The sequence below is a fragment of the Rissa tridactyla genome, chromosome W (genome assembly GCF_028500815.1).
Source record: "Rissa tridactyla isolate bRisTri1 chromosome W, bRisTri1.patW.cur.20221130, whole genome shotgun sequence".
In the NCBI taxonomy this organism is placed as follows: Eukaryota; Metazoa; Chordata; class Aves; order Charadriiformes; family Laridae; genus Rissa; species Rissa tridactyla.
Genome location: NC_071496.1, coordinates 3950054 through 3963694, shown reverse-complemented (window position 1 = coordinate 3963694; position 13641 = coordinate 3950054). Strand labels below are relative to the sequence as shown.

Genomic DNA, 13641 nt, shown 5'->3' with positions numbered 1-13641 from the left:
GATAAAATGCAGGCTGCGGTTCCCAACCCACCGATGCTACCCGTTCCGCGGCAATCGGTTCTCGCAGAACCAGACAGGATGAAGCCACTTCAAACCTACCAGCTCCCTGGGCAAAAGGGGAAGAAATGATGCCCAATTTCCCGCAAAGGATTTCAGGCGTGAATATAACAATACCTACGAACCGCAAAACAAAAGGGAGGTTGTCGGATTGTCTCTGCTCCACCAGAATAAACTGGGCTTTTGGCTGGTTGGGGCTATTTTTCCATACCAGGAAACGTTCCCCCTTTTTTTTTTTGCCAGGCTCTGCTGCTGTTGGTAGTTTAATTTTCTTTACAAAGGGTTTTGAGGAAGAAACCTGGAGCAACAGTACTCATGAGCTGGTTACATATTAAACGAAATGCCGAAGGAAGACAAGCACAGGAAGCTTCACCCTGCGCCGTGGAAGGCCACGGAGACTCTACCATTGACGTGAGCAAACGTCACATCTGTCGAGAAGAGGGGAAAGGGATGTACCCACACGCATAGGGAAGGATATCCACGGTCTGGAAACTATCTGAGTAGATAGATGGATGGATGGAAGGAGGGAGGGATGGATCCCTCCCACCCTGCCACCATCAGCGGGATCTCAGCACACACCATGGCAAACTCAACGCTGAGGCCGATGTCCTTCTTCCTTCTTTTCCTGCGGCCCCTGCGTTTTCTCCCTTGCTGCAAATAAACTGGAGCGCTGCCTGGCTGGAGAAAGCACGGGGTCCAGCCGGGTCACCTGCAAGGACACCCATCCTTGGCTGGCTGGTTGCCCAACCCGAGGCACCCCAGGCTCCTGGCTGCCCTTAACGCGCGTTAAATTCTGACGGAGCTGACAAACCTGGGAGATCATTTCAAACCACAATCGCTTCAAATTCAGCTCCTTGCAGCCTATGACCTTCTTGGCAGGATCTCCCTTCAGCGCGGCAGCCCCAAACAGGAGCTGACAGTGCTTCGCAACCTTTTGAACCAGCACTCAGGTCCCTTGGGTACCGCGGGGAGGATTTCTCTTAACAGAGAGCTCCCCAGCTCTGACAGCCCTGCTCTCGGCCTGCCTGGGAGGGGACCAGCACCCCGTTCCCTCCGTTCGGTGGTGTGAAAGGTCACCGGGGAAGGTGTACTTGTCACCAGGAATAAGCCATTACGTGTAGGTTGTGTCACATCTTTCTCGGAGGACGGAGGCAAGCTGAAGTCGGTGAAGTGACACCGGTGGGGTTTGGATCTGTCCCTGAGCACCGAGCAGAGCGGCAAGGAGCAAAACCCCTCCTAAATGACACTGGCTTATCAGCTGGTGTGGCCTGAGCCCCAGGAGACACCCAGGGCAGGTGTCCCTTCACACCGACGTGCCAACCAGTCCAGCGCCAAGTGTCTCCTTAACAGAAGTCACCCCATGACCATACAGCTTGGAAAGTGCCAGCTTCCCAGTCAAGCTAAATAAATCCCTTCCCTTTGCTTCCCCTGACAGCACATCTTATCCAGAGCTATTCTGAGACAAGAGCCACCAGCAGGCCTGCGGGGACTGGGCTTTAGAGCTCCAGCTCAGGAGAGGGTGGATGACCCCCTGTGCATCTGAGATGTTAAAGTTTCCCAGAAGAACCTCATAGTTTTCCACATTTTACTACCTTTACGTATCAAGGTGACATTAGAGGAGATTTTATTTCTCTCCGCCATGGGTAGCAAACCAGAAACAGGACTACAGCAAAGGTGACACGCACAGAAGAGAAGCAAACATCACCTGATCTTCTAGGAAGAAGAAACCAGGGCCAGCCAGAAGCAATCCCTGCCTGCTTACCTGGCTTAGTGATGTCCTAGAAACCCAAGCATCGACCACAGACCCCTTGTACGAGATGTCCTACAGAGGGAAAGACCAAAAGATCATGTCCTACCACGCTCTGCTTGAAGACCAGGAGAGAGCAGCGCAGCCCAGCGCAGGGCTGGCAGCAAACAGCACCACGAACCCAACAGCCACCAGTTTTGTGTCACCTCACCGCAAGAGAAGACCCAGACCAAGCTCTTCCTCCCGGCTCTGCCTGTGCGCACGTTTCAGGGTGGCTCCTTGACCAAGCTCAAGTTTTAAGAGCTTGTCCAGGGGGGTCACCAAGCCAGATGTTTCTGCCCTTGGCACCGCTGCATTGGCACGGGAGACCAGGAAGACCAACTGCTCAGCTTGTAGCAGTGGGCAGGAAGGCAAAGGCTGCCCGTACCGAGGCTGGTGCAGGCAGGGGTGTCACCACCCTGAAGGGCTGGCGAGCCCGCGTCCGGCTCCTCTCTGCCCCTCACTTAAATGTAGGTCAAGCCACAAGGTGACAGTTAGTGCGAGTGGAGCCGTCTCTGCCCACCGAGGTGCTTCCAGCACTGTATCAAAAATTAAAGCGAAGCAATAAAAATTAAAAGAGAAGTAATACGGATCATAAAACCCAAGCACTAGACTAAAAAGTCCCCGGACGCTGACGTATCATTAAGGCAGGGCATGAACCTCCCCTTGCACTGCTGCCAAATCCCATTTCCATGGGAAATTGTCCTCTTTTCTGATTGCTTTCGTCGCCTGGCTCTCCAGCAGCTCTCCGGCGTTAGGGAAAAAAGCTGGGAACTGGTGTGTCGTCCCCTGTACGCCACTTTTTGTGCCTCACCTCCTAACTGGGCCTTGCGGCTGTGACCATCAGCAGCTTGAGCCAGCGGCTGAGCGCACCCTGTTGATGAAGGACGCGGTGGAGAAATGCTCAATAACTGGGCCCAGCCTAACAGGGCTGCTGGGCTGAGCTCTGATGAGGGAAAACATCGTTTTCTTAAAAACTCTCCATCCTCCATCCTTCAGCAACCGGCAACACAGTCATCCTCCCCCATCCCAATACCCCGCCGTCCTCCCACTCCAGAAGGTCCCACTGAAACAGGCCCAGCACCGGGAGTTTAATGGGGAGGGGGGAGGCCAGTTTTGAGTCATTTGGATGCAAAGCTGAGGTTTTAATTACCCCCAGGGCCGAGGTGGGGGGGGATACACAGCCTCCCCACTGCCCATCATCTCCATCCCCATCCCTTTCCGGCCTCAGTGACCCATTAACATCTCCTTCTTCTTGTAAATATTGCCTGAGCACTCCTGCCTGCCCTCCTGGCCTCAATTAATCGTGGCCTGGGGGAGAAGCAGGTAAGAAAGCGCTCGAATTTAACTGCTTCTCGGCAGCTGGTAAACACGGAGCTCGATGCGACAAGCACAGGCAACGGGGATGGACACGGGCAGGGCGAAGAGGAGAGCAGAGCCCTTCTTGCCCGAACATCCTCTGGATGCCCAGCCGTCCTCATCTCCCATCCCTTTGTGGGATTTGGAGAAGTCTGGCATGCCCCAGGGTTTGATTCTCAGGGGAAAATCACCCCTCCGGTGAATGCCCCCCCCGCTCCCTCCAATCCCAGTGGTCCCGACAGGGTGGACCTCCCCTCAGCCACGCTCGGATCGGACCCTGCATCTCACGATACAAGGCAGAAGTTGAGCCCACAGAAGCTCTGCAGCTCCCAAGTCCCACGGGAACCTTGTTGGCTGTGGAGACCACTGCGTGAGGAACCGTGGCATCTAAGAAACTAGGTGACGGCAAGAACCATCTCAAGGTCCAAACAGCACCTTCAGCATCCCCGGTGACACCAAAAAACGTAACTGGTACCTTCAGCACGGCACCAGCCTCCCAGCTCCTGCTGCAAGGAGCAAGAGGTCATCAACAGAGAGGTCCCCATTCTGCCCAAAAGCGGTTTTGCTGGAACGAAAGCGAAGGCCGCATAAATTGGTTGTGGGCTTTTTTTTTTTTTCTTTTCCCCCCCTAAGCCACGACTAAACTCCCCGAGCAGGTAGTGCCTCAGCATCCCGCCAGCATCCCGCCAGCCGCGCTTTCAAGGCGAAGGAACAAAAGGCTGCGGTGGGGAGGGGAACGGTGGGAAACCTTACGGGCTCCCGAGCTTCATTTGAGACCTGGCGTTTGCAGCACGGGCTGCATTTCATCTTCTCGTAAGTAACTCTTATCAGGAAGCATGACAAAAAAGGGGGCATTTCAAGGCAGGAAAGTTGGTCTCCAGATGTAATTTTTTTTTTTTTTTTTAATTTTTTTTTATTTTATTAAATCTTTTGTTAGCAACTCTTCCGGAGAGCGAATCCAGCAGAGGCGATCCAGTGCAATGCGCACTCCTAAATTAGTTTCCAGGCACTTGGGACGCTTTATTATTCATTTCCTCCAAATATTAGGCAATGCCTTTCGCCCCTCTCAAAGTCTAGCCGAGGGGTCTTTGATGCATTGTGGGACTTGAAAGTTGCGGGTCCAAAGAAGCGTTTCTTTTAAGTCCTCTCTTTTTATCAAGCGTGTTCTGTTCTGTTCGCTATAATGCACACAATGGCGTGAGAGTCTTGACCCGCTTTCACGTCTGACGGGTTGAAATCTCCGCTGCAGAGGATAAAACGGCCATTCCTAGCGAGACGGCTTAAACACTTAGGGCTCTATTCAGGCAAATATTACCCAGGGGTCTGCCACGCCACTGAAAAGCTGCAGAAATTGGCTCCGCAGACGGCTGACCAATTCCGCAGTGAGAAACGACCCCGCTACATTAACTCCCCTTTTCATTTCACCCCGGGGCTGAGCCGGGGCCTGGAGGTAACCGCGGCAGGAGGCGAGAGCCGGTTGAAGCCAGATTCGTTTTCTTTATAGAAACTATTTTTTCGCGTGTGCGTGTGGAGGGTTTTTGTCTTACAGGGGAGCGCTGTCACATCGGCTGGAGAAGTGAAATTCGGAGCTTTTAACTGCAGACGTCTCAGTGAACCGGGCCTGCTGAAGGTAGGACTTTGGTGGGTGACTTGACACCACCCAGCATCGGTCCCCTCCATGCGTTAACCAGAATTAGCAGCTCTTGTTCCACAATAAATCACCTTTTTTTTTATTTTTTATTTTTTTTTTTTATTTTTCCCGTTTATACCGTGAGCTCGCTAGTTCAGAGGCAGCCCCTGCCCGATAACATACGGGGCCCAGAACAAGGATGTAAAGTGAAAACTTATCCCTGCAAAAGCAAACACCTTTCGACACAAAATTAACTGGTTTCGGCCTTTGGACAACGGCGCTGACGTGTTTTTACAGAAGTACCCGTGCTGCTATTTTAGGGTATTAATCTCCTCTTATCCATCTCCCCTTGACAGGTTACAACCAGGAAAGATTTTAGTTTTTTTTTTTTTAAAGGGCGATCTTGAAACGCAGGGGTAAAACTCAACGTAAGGGCTGAAGAGCTCCGAAATGGCTTGAAGCTGCTTGAATTCTCCTTGCGCGTCTTATACCCCAGGAGCGAAAGGTGTCTCCAGGACGATTCGAAAAAGGAACGTTCGGACTATCCAGAGAGAAGTTTGTAACGGAGACGGGTCCCTTTTTTGACGACTCCCTTTTTGCCTGTCCCAGAGCTATGCCCTGGTTTGCCTGCAACCCCAGCCTGTCAGCCGAAAACAGACATCGGAGTCTTGATAACCGCAACGTTTCACCCGCAAGACTAGTTTTTAGCCTTCTATAAAAAGGAAGAAGCTGATTTTGCCCGAGCAAAACCTAGATATGTCTCTCCTGCCATTGGCAAAACATCCGGCGGCAGCTCCAGGGCCTGTAAAGAGGGGGACGCGTGCGACCGCAGCCCCTGGCTCTGGTTTTGCCTGATTCCGACAGGATTAGCTCTAAAAGCAAATCCGATCCACGGGGATACGATCTCCCATCCCGTCCGCCTCCCCCGGGGTGCTGCAGACCCGGGGAGATGAGCAAGCGCCTGACGTCCAGAGACGCTGAGCATCTCTCCCCTCGCCGGCACGGCGGTGGCACCACCAGGTACCAAAAATAATAGGAGAAAGTCTCAGCTCTCACGTTACCCATCAGCTTAAGAGGGTTTTTAGGAGCCCTCTTAAGCATCCTTATTAAAATACCATCAAGACAGCCGGGCTTTTTGGCCTGTGCAGTGCTGGCCTGCCGGAGGGGAGCTGACAGGTCATTATTGTCTGTCCCACAAATTCTCTGAGCCGATAAGGAAACCCCAACACTGCGATGGTTTTATCAGTTTGTAGGTTGGAAAAGGAAATTCTTTCAACCGAGATAACGGTTCTGTTCCTTTCTGGCAAATGAGAGTTTTTGCTTCGTAGAGGGAGGGACGCACGCTGGCAGGAGCGGAGCCGGGGCAAGGACGGGACCCATCACTCACGAGTCAACAGAAAGATGCTGCCGCAGCCCACGGGGAGCGTCTGCACAGATTGTGAGGAGCCCAAAACGGCTCCTTTGAGAGAGAGAGAGAAAGGAAAAAGAAGTGAAACCACAGGAGCAACAAAATCTATTTGTAAATCCCCGGCAGAGTCGACACGAGGCATCGGGCGCAGGCGTGCAGAGACGATAATGGAGCCTGATGGAGAGTTCGCAGGATTAGGAGATACCCCCCATCTCAAATATGCCGAGGAGCCAATTATTTAATGCTAAGGACAGCGCAAACGGACATTTAACAAGCAGAATCACTCCAGGATTCTAAGAGCTCAAGGGACCAAACCCCTGCTGGCGTAAATCAGGAAAACCAGCATTATAAAATATCCGGTGCTTCAGATACCCGCCGGTCCCCACGGGTATCACCGACTCTGGGGTGCCAGGAGGGGAAAGGCAGCTGAATTTTGGGAGTGGATGGGTGCGAGGGTTCCCTGGGGGACACGGTCCGACACCTCCGGGCTGGCAATCGCAGCCAGCTCTGCGGCTGGTGGCCTTCCAGGCTGCCTTGTTGACAGGCCAGGGGGTTGCCGCTCCTGGGAAGACGGGCTGAGTTTATTTTCTAGCTGATAGCAGAGAGGCGGCAGGGAGGGAGTGGGAGGTGTGGGAGCCAGAAAGGAGCTCGGTCTCCGCTCCGGGCCTTGATTAACGCCTGTTTTGGAGTCAGCGATGATCCCTGGGAACAAACCATTACTTCCCAGGCTCTTCTGCCGGGAGGGGTGCTGGGGGGAAGCCCAGGTCTCAGCCCGCCTTGCTGGGAGGTGACCCTGCAGACACACAGTCCCTCACCTGAGCTCCTCTTGCAGCCAGAGGACAAGCTTCTTGCTCATACCAGGGTGGATGCCCAAACTAAAGCAGATGTAACATGGGCTAAAAACACCCTCACTCAATATAAAGGGCCTCCAAATGTCTGAAGAAAAGTCCTTCCCGAAGCCCCTTCTCATCTCTGCCTGTGTCACCTTCTTCCTCCTCTTTCCATACCTATACCGAGCTGAGGTCAGTCTTAAAATCTGCATCTCTCCACGATCCACCCACCACCAGCACGGCTCCTGCACATCCACACGGTCCAGGCTACAGCACAGACCCAGGAACAGGTATAAGGAAGACATGCTTTATGCTGAGGGTGGTGAGACGCTGGCCCAGGTTGCCCAGAGAGGTGGGAGATGCCCCATCCCTGGAGGTGTCCAAGGTCAGCTTGGACGAGGCTCTGAGCAACCTGATCTAGTTGAAGATGTCCCTGCTCATGGCAGGGGCATAGGACTACATGGCCTTCAAACGTCCCTTCCAACCCAAACCATTCTGTCATTCCATGATAACCCAGCACTGAGTTGCTCCTCAGCATCTGTAACACAGGTGCAGCGCGGGGACCAGGGGAGACGTGGGGATCTGGTCCCTGATGGATGGGGACCCGCGGGGACTCACCACACGGTTCTGCTAAGAGTTTGGCCAGTACAAACCAGGCGGTTGCTCATGAGAAGATGGTGTAAAAAGACCGGCCTCCCACCCGGCGCAACGCAAGGTTGATTTGGTTCAGCAACATCAACTCAGGATGTGGCTCTGGCGTATCCGAACCAGCTTAGATGATAGAAAAAGGATGCTCCTTTCTTCCTATTCAAGACCTCTAGGCAAACACCCAAGCCGCGGCCTCCTGCGTGACAGCTGCAGAAAAAAGGTCTGGAGAGGACCTTGAAATGTCACCCAGATCGCAGCCCCGTGACTGGGTCTGCAACGGGGCCAAGCACAACAAAAGCCAAAAGCACTCCACGCATTAACAAATATTGTTGCTCAGCGCTCTCCCGTGCAGCTGCCGGCGTAGCTGCTGCCTGCTCTTTCCAGCACTGCAGCACAGAGAACACACATATTTATGAGAGCATCTTCTACGGATTTACAGAAGGAGCAATTAGCGGTTCGGTCGTTGACAACAGCAGAGAATCATGGTGGTGGTAAAGCTGATTTGTGCTGATCCATCAACACTACAAACTACCTCCTCTCCCTCAGTAACTGAAGGGCAGGATCAGACCCCCAAGACCCCAGAAAGACATCAGGACAGTCGCTTCGTACTCCCCAACTCTCGTCCTGCTTGCGAGGAGCCACCAGCTCTCTCCACAAAGCCACCAGCTCAGCACACCCAAATGCGTACTCACCGGTACCCTTGTTTTCGTTTCAAATATCCGGCGATGCTCCCTTTGCTCCTCTGACCATTTCCTATGGAACAACGGAGAAAAAAAAAAAAAAAAAAAAAAAAGACAAAATCCTTCATCAGATCCAGAACTGAACTTCTGGTTAAGAAGAGCCAGGTCTGGAGAAACCTTCTGCCAGATGATGAGAAACCACTGAGCCAGGCCTGCTCCTGCTCTCCTACCACCCAGTTTTCCACAGTGAGTTCAGCCGTTTCTCGGCTCGTCACCTTTCTCTCATGCCTGTATCACAAAATCACCTAGCAACACCGTGCCATGGAGGTGCAAACCCAACCCATCCTCCCGCTGTATCACATCTCCTCCTGCGACAGCTGGAAAATGAACAGTCCGGAAACGGATCCCGTCAAAGCAGCGTTGGCTGCTTCATCCATCCCACCCCGCCAGCTAAATGTTACATCTTGGTCCCTCTGGGATTATCGATTTCCTGCATCTTCCTACACATGTAACTTGGTTGGCAGTGGTAGCTCGGTGGTACCCACAGTGGTGCCCGCAACGAACCCACTTCCCGCAGGTGATGGGGTGCAGAGGGGGAAGGCATAGGACTAGCATCCACCCAACTGCCCATACGAGTCCTCCATCCCTCTTAGCTTGGGAAAAACTTTGGAAAAATGAAGCTCTACAGCAGCTCCTGGCCCTCACTTTGCACTTGCAAATGATGGAGACAGCGGGCTGGTGTTTCTGAACAGGGAGCCGACACCTCCATGCAGGAGGTGTTGAGTAGGACTGTCACCAGCACATGCTAGAGGAGATAACGAAACACAGCGATGGCCACTAATGCAGGCTATGGGTGGCTGGTGAGGGATGAGGTGGCCAGTAGCCGGGCTGGACGTGGGCAGGGTTCAGAGGGCTGATGAAGATCAGCATGGGCATGCTTTGGGGGTCTTGACTCCACTTGAGCACAACCTCAAGGTGTGAGACTCCCACCAGCAGATAGCCATCTTTTTAACAGGGTCCAGAACCTTGTTAGGTTGGCGGGGGCGGGGGGGGTGGTGGCCCAGGTCTCGTGGGTACGGACAGAGAAGACCACCATGGCCATTACAAGGCCATGGGAGCACTGGAAATTGCTCCTGTGTTTCAGCAGTCAACTGGACGAGTGGCATCTGCATGCAAAAGAAACTAAAAGCTCACGATCTTGGGTATTTTCCCCAAAATGGCACCACGAGCTCACATCTGCCCTTAAACCTGAGTTTCTACCAGAGTTTTGGCTGGGATAAAGGGGTTCCAACCAACTAGTGGAAGCTGCAAGGGAAAAGGGATCTCTCTGCCAAGGCTTGGTGGTGTGGAGTCAACTGGGAGTCACCCAAAGCAACGAAACGGCCATTTATTGTGTGTAGTCTCCGAATTTACTGTGTTTGACACGGGCGGAGACAACACAGTGCATTCCCATTCGGTGAATCTCACATGAGAAGGCTGAAACCAAGGCGAGGAGATACTTGTTATCACGGGTCAGCTGGAGACAGAAACGCTGTCTCCTCTTCCCGGGGTCCCCAAGCAGTTCCCCATGGAATCAATCAGCCCAGCATCTCCTCCTTGCCTTCTCCAGGCAGCTCTTGGCACAGGTTTATTGGGGCAGGGTCCACCAGGACTAGTTCCCACTCGCCGTGACGCAAGCCAGCAAGTGGGAACCCTCTCCCTCCTTTTATACGGAGGCTGTATCCACCTCGATCTTGTGCCAGCCATTATGGGATCCTCTCTCGTGGGAAAGTGCCGACAACATTTTTCAAGTCAGGTTGACACCTGGATGACTGTCCCGGGACCGAGGAACCAAGGGGCTCTGACCCCCTTACCCATCTTATTGAACCGGTAAGATAATTGCTGTACGTGCACACTTAAGGAGCAGAGAAAACCCACAACGGGTTTTCTCCTTCGTGATGGTCTGTAGTTTTCCTTTTTGTGCTTCTACAGCCATCGGTATGAGGACATTTAGGCAGGAAGCAACGCACGGAGCACAGGTAGAGCACACGGTGGCCGTGGACCAGCCTGGTGACCGCAGCCATGAAGGCTGGCCAAGCTCCGGGGCCATGATCAGCCCCCACAAGGGGACTTTCTCTGCGGCTAATGAGTCCATCTGCTTTTGAGAGCATCCAGCTGCTCTGACCTTGCGCACTTAAGCGCGACCTCCTTCCTTAGCCCCGGCCCCAGTTCAGATCATTAGCTGATGAGTAACCGCCGCCGCCGAGGACTAATGGCTCGTTTGCCGCTCAACGGCAAAAAGCGATCAGCAAGGGGGCAAAGAGCTTAATGCAGGCCACCGTCAACATGCCCACGTGGGTGAGTGCTGTCATCTTCGTTTTGGGCAAAATTCCCAAGGAAAGCTGCAAAAATCCTGCAATGCCCTGGCTTCATGCCGGAGCTCATCAGCTTTGCTAAGGTCACTGCACAACCTCCTCCCAGCGTCAGGGCAGGGGCTGGCACCGCGTTTCCCTGGAGCAACGCGCTGGGCTTCAGCTTTAACTTCTACTTAAAGTTGTCTCCTCCTCTCCACAGGCAGAGTCCTGCATTGCGGCTTCTCCCCATGGCAAGGGGAACTCAGGGACACAAGAGCTTGCGACACAACATCTAAAAAAATTCGCCGTTTGAAGCTCAGGAAAATCCTCACGGGATGAGGCTATAAATGGGAGTTTCTGGGCTAAGCAAAGGCTGCACCTGAATGACAGTTTCATTAACCCATTGCCACGGAGAGGGGTCTGAAGAACAGAACAACCACACTTTTGTGGTCCACCCTCTGAGTCAGCAAACACGGAGCTGGGGAGGATGCCCTGGTGCCCTTGTAGCATTTTCCAAAATAGGATGGGCATTGCCGAGAGCAGCCCAGCCTTCCTTCTCCCATTCCCAAAACACATGCGGGATGAAAAGCTCTAAAGCAAACAGGCTTGTCTGTGGCTTCCCCCTCAGCCACAAGGTCCCTTTTAGCTTCTTGGAGTGGTTTCGAGATGAATCGAACACACCCTCCTGGATATGACGTTAAGGTTTCTAATTACCCTCCTTGAATACATCACTAACGTGCCACATCAGCTCACTTGTGGGTCCGTTCCTCTCACCACATGTCTCGAGAAGGGGAGCTTCTGCTGACCTCTCCATCCCCTGGCTGGGGGTGAGCTGCAGAGCTGGGATGGACGGCTCCCAAGCAGCCTGGTGATGGGCCACGCTTGTCCTGCTCTTGAGGTCAACCCCACATGAAGAAACAACATTTCTCCAGGGGGTCTACACAGGGGACAGCCCTCCCCTCAACAGAACAAGCACTCACATACTCCCAACGGACCAGCCCCTGAGAGGTCCATCCACGCTCTGGCCCTGATCCATCAGCAGCTCGAATTTAGCTCACTTCAAGCACAGTGTGGCCCTGGTCCCATCACCGCATTAGACTCCCTAAGCTATCCAAGACCTGTGCATGGCTTTCCCAGATACGAGCCTGGACCTGCATCCCTCTCGGCTGACAGCTGGAGACGAATAGTAATATGTCTTAGGGTAAGACTAGACACTTATGTCTAGCGGCTGAATCATGACCTACACGTGTGGTGGCTGTCCCAGCTCTTACTGCAGCCCATGGGGATGCGGTCAGCACAATTTGGGGTGTCTGGAGAGCCATCCAGTTACTCAGCCACCAGCATCTGCTTTGGGGTATGAAACACCCTACAGACCCCACTGACCAAACATCTATCAGCTGTAACAGAAGATTAGACACCGAGTTCATATTTTTATCTTCCAGTGCAGGCCACCTCCACCTCCTGGTCCAAGTTTCAATAGCTCCAAAATAAAACCCATTTGCATTGGAAGAGGATGCCCTCCAGCTCTGCGCTCTCAGGCCCCTGCTGGGACGAGTGGCACCGTCCCGGCACACAAACACTTTCAGGATGGTTACCGTGTTTGCGTGCCTCCTGCGTGCTGTCACCGAAGAGAACAAATTTGACAAAGAAAGGAGAAGGAACAACCGATATGCAAACCCCTGTCATGAAGCGTTCGCCAAATGGAATTTGCTCTCCAGCTTTCAAACAATCTTGGAGGTTGCTTCCAAAGTGCCGTTTGCAAGCCCTCCGTTAATCTGGAAAGCAGATGCTGCCACAGGCTGTATTACAGCTTCTTCAATAAATCCCCATCAAATATTACTTTAAAATGCCCAGGACTTCTGCAATTTTTTTCTTCTCGGCATATCTCAAAACCAAACATCATGAAACACCTTCGCTCTGATTCGGCTTTAATGAACGAGCCTAAGCCTGGGGAAGAGCTCATCCCACGTCTCCCCTCACGCTCGGGTGACCCCAGGATCCTCCCAGAGGACTCTGCTCATCTCCTTCATAGGCTCTCAAGACCTCACCAGAGACATTAGTGAAGCAGGAAGGTGCCAGAACCCTTTTCTAGCAGGTTTAATAATTGCAAGCAAAATATGGAGCTGCCGGCAAACACTGTCGTATTGTCAGAGAGAAATGAGGGTGAACCCTGGCTTCAGTGAAGATGGGGAGAAAACTACCAAGTGCTGCCTTCCTGTCCCAGCTTGAGCATCTGAGGTGACCCAATAACGACGAAATGACAGACTGTCCCCTTTGTCATCTGCAAAAATAAAGCTCTAGCTGCCTTTAGCAATGTTCACCAGTCAGGTGGGCAGACCAGGGTGGCCCCATCCCTTCTGGAGCTGCATGGAGGTGGGTGAGAAGACATCTGACCACGGCGCATCAGGACCTACAGTGCAACCACAGAGCCCTGCCACGGTGGAACACCAGAGCACACGGCATGGGGTGTGCAAAACCCCTGCCACGCTGTCTTTTGGGGATAATTCTCCTTCCAGCCACTCAGTTTTATGCGAGACACTGAAATGCACGGTGGGAAGGAGACATTCAGGATCACAGACTCCTCGTATATCCGCAGAAAAATGCTAGTTAGCTAGACTGGGCTAGTTAACTAGACTGTCTTCATCACTAAAGAAGAGCAGGCACAGCAAGATCCATCTGATCTCAGCTAGACATCTCCCTCAAGAGAAGAGAAACCACACCACTGAAATTGTGCCTACTGCTCTCCATCAAAGGTCAAGGCAGCCCGGGCAACTAGGGAAGAGGTGGCTACCATCCAGGTATCTAAATGTGGACAGATGAATCCCACCTCGCCAGAAAATATTCTGCTCAGCTAAAAAACCCCGTTTCTGTCAACTAACAGAGCAACTTCAGAGCCTGAGTCTCCCTGAA

General features: G+C 52.9%; 1 protein-coding gene across 5 annotated transcripts in view; it reads right to left on the bottom strand.

Moving 5' to 3' along the window:
* LOC128901996 (zinc finger and BTB domain-containing protein 7C-like) overlaps positions 1-13641 on the bottom strand; it is a 163358-nt gene that overhangs the window by 64743 nt on the left and 84974 nt on the right. For all 5 annotated transcript variants that reach the window (XM_054184243.1, XM_054184242.1, XM_054184245.1 and 2 more), the window contains one exon: positions 8411-8471. The gene's annotated coding sequence lies outside the window, so the exon portion shown is untranslated. The remainder of the gene's footprint in view (positions 1-8410; positions 8472-13641) is intronic.